This window comes from Rhipicephalus microplus, chromosome 5 (genome assembly GCF_043290135.1).
Source record: "Rhipicephalus microplus isolate Deutch F79 chromosome 5, USDA_Rmic, whole genome shotgun sequence".
NCBI lineage: Eukaryota > Metazoa > Arthropoda > Arachnida > Ixodida > Ixodidae > Rhipicephalus > Rhipicephalus microplus.
Genome location: NC_134704.1, coordinates 120,649,197 through 120,663,446, shown reverse-complemented (window position 1 = coordinate 120,663,446; position 14,250 = coordinate 120,649,197).

The window sequence follows — 14,250 nt, the reverse complement described above, 5'->3', positions numbered from 1 at the left end:
TACAACTTATATGATGTTGAAACCACTCGGCAGAGAAGAGCAGTTTGCGATAGGTCGCGAGACAGTAAAAGTTGTAAAGAAATTCGTCTACTTAGGACAGTTAGTAATTGAGAGGCCAAACCATTAGCAAAATAATTACGCGGATAAAGACAGGATAGAGCCCATTTGGCAAGCATTCTTAATTAATAGTGGCATAGTCAGTGACTATCCCTTAAGAGTAATTTATTTAACAGTTGCTTAAGAGTAATGTATTTAACAGTTGCATTCTCACAAAGAATCCTGCCCCGCCACGGTCGTCTAGATGCCACGGTCGTCTAGATGCTAAGGACTGCAGACCCACAGGTCACGGGATTGAATCACGGCGGCAGCGGCGGCTGCATTTTCGATGGAGCTGAAAATACTGTTGGCCCGCGTGCTCAGATTTGGGCGCACATTAAAGAACTGTTGAAAATTTGCGAAGTGCTCCACTTCGGCGTCTCTCATAAACATTTATTTACTTATTTATTCACATTACCTTACAGGTTCCTGTAGGGACATTCAGTAAGGAGGGGGTGAGAAAAGAAAACACAAAATAGAACAGAAGCAACAGAGTACAAAAACATTGTGGTAACATATTGCCGCGAACTATGCCTTCTCGTCTGTGTTTCGTGGCGAACATCTGGCTGCGCCCGATCGTGCTATCTGTTGTGGGCCGCACCCATACTGTGCCGCAAGCGAAGTGCATGTTTTCCTCCTCCCTCGGACTATCTCATTTTTGATAGGGAGAGCGTTTCGCGGTGGGCCGTTCCTTCACCACCTGGATTCATCATTCTTTGGCATTCATTTTCAGAGCACAGGTTCGCTCTAATAAAAAACTAGTTTTTCCCAAGAACTCTGCGTCGTTCCTGGCTACGTGACATCTGGTGGAGGTGCTGGGTACATGAACCCTGAACCCCTGACAGGTCGTCGGGCAAGTCCAACTCGCGCCAGCCGCCGACAGCTCGGACTTCAGCCGGAGTTTGGACTGCTTCCGGAAAACGTAAAGAAAGAAGACGTCGTGACCACCACCATGAACAACGCTGCTACTATGACGAACCCTGCAAACCCCCCTGTAGTCCTCCAGCAACCCAAGGAGCCGCCACCATTCCACGGGTCTCCTTCGGAGGATCCCGAAGACTGGTTGGAGCAAGTTGAACGGGTCAGGCTCTTTAACCGCTGGGACGACGAAGAGACGCTGAGGCACGTGTTCTTCTACCTTGCCGACTCAGCTCAAACGTGGTTTGAAAATCACGAGAGCACACTTGGATCGTGGCAGGAATTCAAGAGGAAGTTTTTGATGACATTCACCACAGTTGTGCGGAAGGAGCGGGCCGAGGCCATGCTGCAGACGCGCATGCAACACCCTAACGAAGGGGTTGTTGTCTTTGTTGAAGAAATGAAAAGGCTCTTCAAGCGAGCTGATCCGGAAATGTCCGAAGAAAAAAAGTTACGGCTGTTAATGCGCAGTGTGAAGGAAGAACTGTTTGCTGGGCTTATCCGGAATCCCCCCAAAACCGTCGCCGAATTCGTCGTTGAGGCTAGCACAATTGAGAAGGCCCTCGACATGCGCGCTAGGCAGAGTAACCGCCAGTTTGTCGACGTGGGCAGTTCGAACTGCGTTGACGGGACACGTATCCCGACGGATACACTACGTGAGACAATTCGCGCCGTAGTAAGGGAGGAGTTGCGGAAACTTTTTCCAGCGGTGCCGCAACCACAAGTGGCTTCCTTAAGCGACGTCATCCGTGAGGAGGTGCAACAAGCACTGGGCACCTTTACGCTTCCGGAAGCACCACGCGAGCTACAGGCGATGTCCTACGCCGCTGCAATTGGCACCAGTCGCCCGCTGGTAACTCGTCGCCAAGAGTCGCCGCGACGCCACTACTCGTCGCCCGCCCGACTACCTACGGCTCAACCTCCGACGCCAAGGAAGACCGATGTATGGCGAGCCCCCGACCGTCGTCCGCTGTGTTACCACTGCGGAGAAGCCGGCCATGTCTATCGTCGCTGCCCCTACAGACAACTCGGCTTGCCAGGTTTCTCAGTCGACGCACCACGCCCCGTACCCGGCCAACGACCGAGGGAGATCAACGAGTACCTCTCTCGCACTAGCCAGGAACCAGCTCGCTTCAGCCGGTCACCGTCGCCCCACCCCTACGGATCAACAAGCCGCAGTAGCCACTCTAACTCCACACGCGGAAGGTCCCCCAGCCCAGGAAGGGGAAACTAAGAGCTGCAGCTTCGGGAGGTGAAGTTGCACCACGGCCGCAAAGTAAAAACCCTCCAGCGACGCACCGACGCGCAATGGACGAAGATGCACGATGCGCCCACAGCCCGACGCTCCGTTGTGTCCCCGACATGATTCCCCAGCACGACGACAGCCACATGGCGCCGCCGCTACCCGATGCAACCAAGTCCGCAGTTACCAAGACGACGACGACGACGCCTGTACACCGACCATCAACGCGAACAAGCCGCGAGAGGACGCCCAGACGAACCCGAAACTCGAGAGTGACCACTTCTGATATACAACTGTGCATTGACGGCCTCGACGTAGTTGCACTAATCGACACGGGTGCCGACTATTCAGTGATGAGCGGCCCATTTGCATCGAAACTGAGGAAAGTTGCCACTAGCTGGGACGGTCCACACATACGTACTGCGGGAGGCCACCTCGTCACGCCTTGTGGAACTTGTACGTCACGCGTCACCATAAATGGCACCACTTACCCTGCTGCCTTCGTCATATTGCCCTGCTGCTCCCGCGATGTGATTCTAGGCATGGACTTCTTGACTGAGAATGGTGCTATTATTGATTTTCAAGCCAAGTCGATCAGTTTCTCGGCTGATCGCAGCGCTACAACAAAAGGAAGTGCGAAACAGCATACCGCTTTGAGGATTGCCGATGACCACGTCACCCTGCCTCCCCGTGCAAGCCTGATGATCGCCGTTTACTCTCAGGGCACCACTCCGGACACGGACGCCATCGTGGAGAACGACCACAGTTTACTTTTGGACCGCGGTGTCTCCGTCGCAAGAAGTATTATACGGTTGGTCGAGGGAAAGTCGCACGTTCTAGTCACGAATTTCACTGAAGAATATCAGCACCTCAACAAGGGCACTTCCATCGCGTTGCTCGAAGAAATTCCGGAGGAAAGGGACGTGATTGCCGTCGCCAACCTTGAACGCCAATCGGATGACATCAAGTCTGCTCATCTCTTCGACGTGAATCCGGCGCTACCGCAAGAAAAACGAGAACAGATACGCGCTCTGTTACGCCACTACAGCGAGTGTTTCTCGTCGACTTCGACGCTACGTCAGACACCCCTTGCAAAGCACCGCATAATCACCGAAGAGGACGCCCGACCATTGCGGCAGTCGCCTTACCGTGTTTCTGCCCACGAGCGCGAAGTTATTCGGAGCCAAGTTGACGACATGCTCGCCGCCGATGTGATACAACCATCCAAAAGTCCTTGGGCTGCCCCAGTTGTGCTCGTCAAGAAAAAAGATGGCACTCTAAGGTTCTGCGTCGACTACCGGCGACTGAACAAAATCACGAAAAAAGACGTATATCCACTCCCTCGAATCGACGACGCCCTCGACCATCTTTGCCATGCCAAGTACTTCTCTCATATGGATCTGACAACCGGATATTGGCAAATCGAAGTCGACGAAAGGGACCGTGAGAAGACAGCATTTATAACGCCGGATGGACTATACGAGTTCAAGGTAATGCCTTTTGGGCTATGCACGGCACCGGCCACATTCCAAAGAGTCATGGACACCGTACTAGCCGGCCTGAAATGGCACACCTGCCTCGTTTACCTTGACGACGTCGTCGTATTTGCGCGGAATTTCGACGAACACCTGGCGAGGCTAGAGTCTGTGCTCGAAGCCATTCGTGCGTCGGGATTAACGCTGAAATCTGAGAAGTGCCATTTCGCATACGACCAACTGAAGTTTTTGGGCCACATCGTCAACGCCGCGGGTGTCCTACCTGATCCCGCAAAAACGTCAGCCATAGCAAGTTTCCCGAGGCCGAAAGACAAGAAAGACGTGCGACGATTCCTCGGTCTTTGCGCGTACTACAGACGCTTTGTGCAAAATTTCGCTAAAATCGCCGAACCGCTCACGCGCCTGACGAAAGACAGTGTTCAGTTTCGCTGGGAGGAAGCACAGCAGAACGCGTTCGGTGAACTGCAAAATCGCTTACAGCGGCCACCTGTGCTTGCACATTTCAACGATTCTGCAGAGACAGAAATGCACACAGACGCAAGTGACGTAGGCTTGGGCGCTGTCCTTGTACAAAAACAGAACGGCTGTGAAAAAGTAATCGCTTATGCCAGCCGTGGCCTTTCCAAAGAAGAAAGGAACTATTCGGCCTCTGAAAAAGAGTGCCTTGCGATAATATGGGCCATTTCAAAGTTTCGTCCATACGTCTACGGCAGGCCGTTTAAGGTAGTAACCGACCACCATGCGCTGTGCTGGCTCGCAAACTTGAAGGACCCTTCAGGCCGCCTTGGGCGATGGAACCTGCGCCTGCAGGAATACGACGTCTCCATCGTTTACAAATCCGGCAGGAAACATTCGGACGCCGACTGCCTATCACGGGCTCCCGTCGAGGAGCCGCCACAGGACCCCGAGGATGACGTCCCGTTTTTTGGTATTGTGACAGACAGTGACCTTGCCACTCAACAACGTGCCGATCCCGAGCTGCGCGCCCTAATCGAACATCTCGAAGGACACAACGCCGCAGTGCCAAGGGTTTTTAAGCGCAACTACACCACCTTCGCTTTGAAAAGTTCGGTGCTCGTGAAGAAGAACTTTGACCCTACAACGAGAACAAAGTACCTTCTCGTCATCCCCGCTGGTCTCCGTGACGAAATCTTGGCAGCGTGTCACGACGACCCGACATCGGGGCACCTCGGCACGGCCCGCACGCTGGGAAAGATAAAGGCAAAATACTACTGGCCGCGTCTCACGTCCAACGTCACCCACTACGTCAGGAGCTGCCGCGACTGCCAGCGCCGAAAAACGCCGCCGACCAGACCCGCCGGCTTCCTACAGCCGGTTGCAGTACCATCGAGGGCCTTCCAACAGATTGGCATGGATCTTCTCGGACCGTTCCCCACGTCACGGGCCGGGAACAAGTGGATTGTAGTAGCCACGGACTACTTGACGCGCTACGCAGAGACCGCCGCGCTCCCAAGGGGAACTGCAGAAGAAGTCGCCAAATTTTTCATCCACCAAGTGGTGCTGCGACATGGAGCCCCTGGAGTACTGATCACGGACCGCGGAACGGCATTCACTGCAGAGCTTATGCAACGGGTCTTGCACTACAGCCACACGGATCACCGGAAGACCACGGCGTATCACCCCCAGACCAACGGGCTTACCGAACGCCTGAATAAGACGATCGCGGATATGCTGTCTATGTACGTCGACGTTGAACATAAGACGTGGGATGACGTACTCCCTTTCGTCACGTTCGCGTACAACACAGCTATCCAAGAAACTACTAAATTGCCCCCATTTGAGCTTGTCTATGGGCGACAGCCGACGACAATGCTCGACGCCATGCTTCCACACGTAGAAGATGATGACCTCAACACCGACGTCCAAAGGTACCTACAACGCGCGGAAGAAGCCCGCCAGCTTGCTCGAGTGCGCATAACAGACAAACACCTCGTGGATGCCGGACGCTACAACCTCCGACGCCGCGACGCCGATTATGACCCAGGTGATCTTGTGTGGGTTTGGACCCCTATTCGACGTCGCGGACTCAGTGAGAAGCTCCTGCGTCGGTATTTCGGGCCCTATAAAATTCAGCGACGTGTAGGCCCACTCAGCTACGAGGTTGTCCCCGACAGCGACCATGGCATGTCACGACGACGCACGCGGCCCGAAATTGTCCACGTGGTTAGGCTTAAGCCTTACTACGCCAGATGACTGACTTTTTCTTGACTACTTTTTTTTTATTAGTAGCATCGGGCCGATGCTCTTTTTTTTCGCGGGGGGCAATGCCGCGAACTATGCCTTCTCGTCTGTGTTTCGTGGCGAACATCTGGCTGCGCCCGATCGTGCTATCTGTTGTGGGCCGCACCCATACTGTGCCGCAAGCGAAGTGCATGTTTTCCTCCTCCCTCGGACTATCTCATTTTTGATAGGGAGAGCGTTTCGCGGTGGGCCGTTCCTTCACCACCTGGATTCATCATTCTTTGGCATTCATTTTCAGAGCACAGGTTCGCTCTAATAAAAAACTAGTTTTTCCCAAGAACTCTGCGTCGTTCCTGGCTACGTGACAATATGGTGGTTTTGCGAGGTTAAACCCCACAAACCCCACATATCAATCTGTCAATTACGAAGAATGTTTAACTTCAGGATAACACAGCGAGCGGTGGAAAGGAAAATGACACGTGTCAGCTCAAAAGACAGAAAGAGAGCAGATTGGTTCAGGCATCACACAGAGGTTAAAGATATCATAGTTGAAATCAAGGGAAAAAAATGGACATATGCTGGGTGTGTAGTGCATAAGCAGAATAACGGCTCGTCATTAAAGGTAAATGACTGGATTCTAAGAGAAGGTAAATGCGTGATATGAAGACAGAAATTAGGTGAGGAGATGTGATGAAATCGACACCTATAACTTAGCAGCGGATTGATTGATATGTGGGGTTTAACGTCCCAAAACCACCATATGATTATGAGAGACGCCAAACATGGCAGCGTAAATCACAGCCCTATGTTGTTTGGCGAAATACGGCAGAAGCCTTTTCCCTCCAGTGGCCGAATTTTGGCTGATGATGGTCAGATAAAGAAATCAAAACTACTGAATGCTGTGCAGTTAATCGAGAACTGGTTGGTCAGGTATTTGCGTGGATTATTCTCATTATTAACTATTTAGGATTGGTTTCAGTGTTTTCTCTCGCTACGGAGTACGACACAAACGCTTAAAATAATGGCATGGTACTGCACAAGTGCAGTTATCTGGGCCAGTCAGTATGGATCCATGGTAGTAAGAACCACGCAAAAAAGACGATGAGCACACAAAAGCAAGTGACAATAATAATCGTGCGTGGAGCGTCCTGTGTGCACAGGCTGGTTTTTCATGCTGTTTTAGCAAGTATCGTACTCCATAAACGCGAATAACTTACGCTTTACCATACCATAGCAGCGTGTTATTGTATACGCAAAACTGGCAGTAGGCAGTTTTGCCAAAAGCAAACTAGTGAGCTTAAGAAAGAACTTCTAAATATCCAATTTATTTGCATACAAATGTACTTTTGCCCAATCACCGTCTCTTCACTCTTTTTGCAAACTTTTGCATTACAGTTGAATGCTGTCTCATTTCTGTAAACTTAAAAGATAAGCGTGGCCTGGCATTACCCGTTATCAGTCATGTGCAGTCAAATGAGGGTGTTTCTTTTCTTACAGTGACATTAGTTTTTTTAATGATATTTTTAGCCAGGTAAGTACCAAATTACATGGAAGTATTGACGTGGATATGTTTCCTAAATGAGTGCATCGAAAGCGAGACGCCCACTTTTGTGTCAAGGCTTGCCTTTCATGCGAGAGATGAATTCCTACTGAAGAGGTGAGACGTATGGCCAGAATGAAAACAAGCTACGTCTTGCTTCTACAAAATAGGAAGAGGAATAAAATTTCTGGCTGCCTAAAAAAAACCCTAAAGACAATGGCGCATATAGCTTTCCTAATAAGGAAGAAAACACGTAATGAAAACTTGAGAGAAATCACAGAAGGAGGAAAACACAAAAGTTCTGCGCACCATTTAGAGTCAACTTGCCGGTGGGCTGATCCAGCGACTTTCATTCATTCATTCATTTATTCATTCATTCATTCATTCATTTGTGGTTCGTTTGTTTGTTCGCTGTTTATTCAGACAAAAACAACGTGTATACTGTAAGTGGTAATGAGCGGAAACACTCATTTGAGATTAGGAGAATGTAGCACGTTTTACGGCACTTCCGCGTAGCTTCAAAAGTGCTGTCTTTACGGCAAAATTTTGGTTTTATTCAAAGTGCCAACTAAAAAGTAGAGGCTAATAAATAGGGAAAAGTTATTGTAGGTAGCGCTAGTTCTTTAGCCGTGGTTGACCTTTTTGTGAAGTTCTTGTAGGAAAAAAATCGGTACGATTCGCCTTTATGAGCTGACTAACAAGAATATATGTTCTCGTTTGAATATCAGAGTGACAAAAATAGCGAGACTCTTTCTGTTCATTCGCTTCTCTATATTTATATCGCCTATGTCTGGCTTTCAGCGAAGGAAGTGACTTACTTGTGCATCAGGAGATGATTGTAACGCAAGTTATCTGCGCAAAGCTGAACCTAATTTTCAGAGGTATTTTTCCTGCATATATAAAAAATCGAACATCTGTCTGTAGAGCAGGATATTGAAGAATTGCCTCTCATTGAGTTGTTTACGGTAAGAATTCGCAACGCCTAGAACACAACTTTGCGATCGCGATCGTTATCTTGATTATATTATTGGTGTTTTGGTATTGTACAAAATTATTTGTCATCTTAAATAAACAATTAGTTGAAAGGTCACGCTGTGTATGTGGCCTTCTTTTTCGTGAAAGTCGCGTTGCGATTTATCATATCTGCTAAGAGTCCTGGCCAACTATTCGGCAACGTGGATAACCGACACGTATTCTACTCGAGTATTGCCAAAATTAAAGCTCCGAATCAGTGAAGAACTGCCACTTTAGTGGGACACCTTTTGCGGTGCTTAACGGCTTGCGCGAATGTCGTTGGTTCGATCGCAGCAACGGTGGTCACATTTTAGGCAGGTTGAATGCGTTGGCCCCTGTAGACTGCACGTTGAGAAACCGCGGACTGCGAAAATTTCTGGCGCTCTATGCATGGTGTAAGTCACAATCAAATGAATATTTCTGCACTGAAAGCTTTACTAAACAGCGAAAAACTTTTACGAAATTTTCCTTTTACTATAAGTATTAGATATCTCCTTATGAAATGTAGTAAAACTACACTGTCAAGGAGATGCAAAATGTAGACCATTCTAAATATTCCTTATTCGTGTAAAGAATCTTGACTCCCCAACCTTCAGAAAACAGCAACCCCTTCTAACATAAATGCCTGCATTTGGAAACATGACGATGAAATCATGAAAGAAAAGCTTGATTATCTCCTTGCATTTCCGAGATCGGCTTCAAAGCCTGCACTAAATGTTGGGGAGAAATAACCACGGTTACACAGTTTTAAAATGCTACGTAAAACCACCGTGATGAGCCAGCTCTACTTTTGTTTTGAAAGTAAGGATCAAGAAAATGCACAAACGACAAAGAAGAGACAGCATTGGGATGACTGCAAACCAATCGTCCTCGCCTATCGCGATGCAGTCACTGTCATACGGGCGAAAGGCCTCTTCAATTAACTGCTCAAAAAGTATTCCCATGGGAACCATTTACTCTCACAGAGTGCCTTCGGTATAGGAGACGGTAGTTTTTGCTGATATAAAAACATCATACTGAGTGGAGAAATAAATAGGAAAAATGAAACTGGTGGTGGCGAAACTTGATTCCAAACGAAAAAAAAACACAAAAGTGCATGACTCAACAAAGTGGGATCAATCTACCTGGTATATTACTAAGTACATCAATCTTTCCCTTCATTCTAAAAGCAAGGCTCCTGCTACAGAGACACTAGAAAACTCAGCCTCATTCTTCTGGGTCCTTAGGAGTTGTAAATAATGGAATAAAGTAGAAATGTCACGTATGTTTTCATTCTTTGTTCATTATTCTCAGACTCATATTATTTCGTGGACATCAACGGTATAGTCGCTATGGTGGTTGGCTGCTGACCCGGAAATTGTTGGTTTCATTCGGACCTGCCATGCAAAGTGCCACAAGTCCACCGTTCACTGTATGATTTCCGAACACGTTAGGAAACAGCAGATTGTCTCAATTTCTTGAACCACCACTAAGGCGTACCTGAATCACCTCATGCTTTAGGCACAGGAAACAACATATATGATAATTATCCAATTGAACTAAGTATTTGAACTGTGCATTCACCTTGGATTGATATTTTTCAATAAACAACCAAAGATGTCATGGTTAGAAAGAGCTCTTCTGCAGCCTATCCTGTTTCTCCAGAGAAGTAAGCGCTCTTTTAGATATCATTTATTTTGTTATCTCACTGAATTTATAAAGCATAGTTCTCTGGCATAGTGCACTTCAGGAACTACGGAGCTTCTGAGCTTGGCAGCTGCTAGTAATCTACTCGGGCACTACTGAATAGTAACTACTATTGAAAAAGTGCACCCTCTGAGGGCTCCAGTGATTACTGCGTGAGTGCGAGGTTTTTTCACGGGATATTTACCGATTGTTAACCACAAACCAGTGGCTTAACTGGATAGTTTAACCGAACTCTTGGTGACATGTCGATGCAGGTTGCGTCAGACCACTCCAATCGGCATCTTGTAGTTGTGTTTGTCGTAGAGGTATACAACACAATATCCAAAGCCACTTCAGGACTTTCAACTTCTTTTGATCACACCTGCGAGTCTTCCAGCGTGATTTATGGCGATTTTCACCACACCAGCGCTGCCCTCTTATAACCAGTGTCGGCAATAACTGAACAGACTGATCCATACCAACAACTGGCCAGTTCTTTGACCCCTGCTCAACAACGTTAACCAAAATGTAATAAGTACAAAACACCTCCTACCTAGTTCGCTGATTATCCTCTGTCGTCCTGGGTGCCACCTGCTGATGGTCCTGGCCATTCATCTAAGATTTTTTAGGTGTACCTCGGATGCCATTATTCGACTGTGCGAGTACGTCTTGTAATTACCCGGCCCAACATAAATCAATACTTTTGACTTACAACACTGCAGGACGGATTTGGTTCAAACTAATTAGCTCAAGTTGTCTTATGGTCATCTGGCATCTATTAAGGTCGCCAGTAGGCCTACTTCACACTCCACTTGTCAACGTCATTGTTCTGATACGATAACTATGCGTGCAAAAGAACGCTAGGCCTACTGTATACAGTTGTTTATTTAGGAGCAAACATTAAATGTTTATCGGATGTACGACAAATTTCAGTACCCTTAGCGCTTCCGGATCATGCTTCTGAAAGAATCGCCATAAGTTTAGAGCAGTTTTAGTGGACTCAAGCCTATTGGCAACGTTATCTGCACGTTCCGGGCTGCCGAAGGTATTCGTTAAAGTGGATTTGCATTATCGTTACTGTTAAATGGGCGCCATGAATGTGCTAGAATGCGGATTTTTCTGTTTAGCTTCTCCTTCAGAAAAATGCCCGTCTCTGGGGCTCCAAGTAGCAACAACTGCAAGCGCTACATTTACATTGTGGGAATGGTTACACACATACAGCCATCCTCCTCACTCAGGACACAATATAAATGACGGTGAATATCCTAAAAACTGAGATTTTTTCCCCTTATTTAGCCTTCCGTTGTGGTAACTTACCCCATCGTTGTGGTATTTTGAACTGAACGTATCCGGTACCCGGAACATTTGCAGCGGCATTACGGGAGATGATAATGGTCAGTTTGTTTTATTTACGTGATAATCTTGACGCGACCAGGGGCGTGCAATGATGGCACTCTGAACCTTGTGATTTTTTTTAACTTACATTACTTTTGAACACACATCCTTTCACGACACATCGGCGTTGTCCCAATGCAGAAAGTGCAGATGCGGGAATATTCGCCTGATTTTTTTTTCTTTAAGCAAGACTCTACATTTAAAGAATGAGTGTCTTGTAAACCGTATTTCTTCCCGCCATCCACATTTTTATCTTGAAGTTAGAAAAGTGAACATTTTGAAAGTTGGGCTGTGAGAAGGGGCCATAGGGATAGTTTTGTGTATATGTGAGTGTCTCCGGGCTTCATCATGTGGTGTCCCGGACAAAGGACGCCAACCATGTAGGGGCATAATGCTTTAGCCCCCAAAATCTCTTTTCGTTCTACAATAAATATTTGCAGCTCTCTACCTCTTCTAAGTCCGACGCCTGCGTTCTGTCAAGCCTTATTCATGTTGTGCTTACACAGCACCAGAAATGTTCCCAATCTCCGCCTGCGGTAGTAGTTTCACAATACTTTCGGCTTTCTAGCAACTTACTGCCATTCCCGCTCACCACGGAAGTTACCTAAATCATCTTTGTGATCATCCAGTCATTTCGTAATAAGAAACGTCGAGCCAGGAATCAGGTAACGTGTGAAAGCATCAAGCACCACACCGGGGGCGGCATTCCGGTCGCCTCGGCACGCTGCGTGTTCAGCAGCCTGACGCATTTGGAAGCCTACTATTTTTGCCCACGCCACACTCGGTGCAGAGCAAAAAGTATTAAAGCGTGGAAAATTCAACGTTTAATTAGATGTCACCTCCTACTCTTTAGCGCAAAACAAGGGCCGATATTACTCGCTCTCCTCTCATCCATTGTTTTTTCGAAGTTTTAAGCGCTCCTTCGAAAGGGCCCAAAACGTAAGCACTGCGTCGAGTGGTCTGCCTTAAGTTCCTTCTAAGGTGTGTTAACTATGCCAGTACTTTGCAGAATTCTGGCTGAGGACTTGCCCTGAAACTTATTTACGAGCAAAGAAAACTTGAAAATGAGTCGAGGCAGGAATGTTTACTAGTAAACATATTTCGTTTTGTTTTGTTCGTAACAAGAAGAAAGGAGCCCTCGAAAACTACGCCGCGCCACGATGACGCTTGCCTCTGCATACCTGTCTATGAACTTTTGTATCTGATTTGCAGTAAGATGTTTGGGTGGCTTTGAAAGGAGCGCTGGGAATGTGGTTCATTGCTATTTTAAATGTAAACAGGATAGACGCATTGAACAGCCTTAGCTTTGATGATGTAAATTTTGTTACAGGTTCGCGTTAATAGGACAGTTTTGTTGCACTTCATTTAGGACACCAGCGTCTCGTTATAACATAGGTGTTTTTTATCAGTTTTAAAAGGGCGTATTTTTGTTTTAAACAATGGCGGTACTACCAACAAACGTAAGAATTTTCCACACAACCATATTGAATAGAAAAGTCAAGCTAGATTAGCTGTTCTCGATAATTACATTAAACCAACAACTGCAACGTCATTTCACTTCAAATACAACTGCCAGGGGCAAAAGAAAAAGGTACAGCGCAGGCTTCATTCTTAGACTGTGTTTCGGAGTGAAATGGTGGCCACCGTCAAGTACTGTACTAGACGCAGGTGTCTGGGTAACAATCATGAATGCTCAGTCCTTATAGCTGGTCGTGGCCCCAGTGTGGTGCCCTAGTAGCTAAGGTATGCTAAGCTAAGGTAAAGAGTGGCTAAGGTACTCCGCTGCTGACCTGCACGTCGCAAGATTGAATCTCGGCTGTGGCGGCTGCAATTTCAATAGAGCCCAGAATGCTGAAGGCATGTGGGCTCAGATTTAGGTGCACGTTAAGGGGACACTAAATGCAAATAACAATTTAAGTCAGAGTGAAAGCTAAATGCATGACAACGTTTAAAACGATACTATCAAAAACAGTGTCCTACTTACCCATAAATGGAGGTATATGCACAGGAACCCATGAGCCACAGTAAGACATTCTCAAAATAATCCTGATGACATCAGATGGACCGCCTACAATTATTTACTAATAATGGATCTAGCTGCACAATATATAGAACCCTCCTTGCATCCAGAGACCCAATTAAAATGCTGCCTGTTCGTTTCTGCTTGATTCATGTAAAAAAGAACTGCCGGACTTTACAATGGGGAATGGCGCGAGTGGTTCAAAAATGCACTTTTTACGTAGTTCACGTAGACAGGTGGCGTCATCTAGTGCAGTGCAGTTGGATTCAAAAACGTCTGCGATCTCAGAGCCAATGATGGATAATTGATCAAGGGCCGTTGTTGCTGCTGTGGCTCCCGCTGTTTTCGTCTGCTGCTACTAGCGCTACAAAGCCGGGCAACGTTGTGCGCGCCAACAGTGACGCGAGTCGGTCCGCTTCTTTATGCCGGTAATTTGAAGTGCGCTAACCCGATGCAGATCACTAAAACGTTATTTTATTTCTAAATAGGCTCTTCGTTGACACAAAAGTAACAACACTACGAGGTTCTTGGGCTGCTTTTTCAAGATTCAACGTCAACTTCACTCAGTCTTTATTGTTCTTTTAAAGAACCCCAGGTGGTCGAAGTTTCCGGAGCCTTCCACAACGACTTCTATCATAATCAAATAATAGTTTTGGGACGT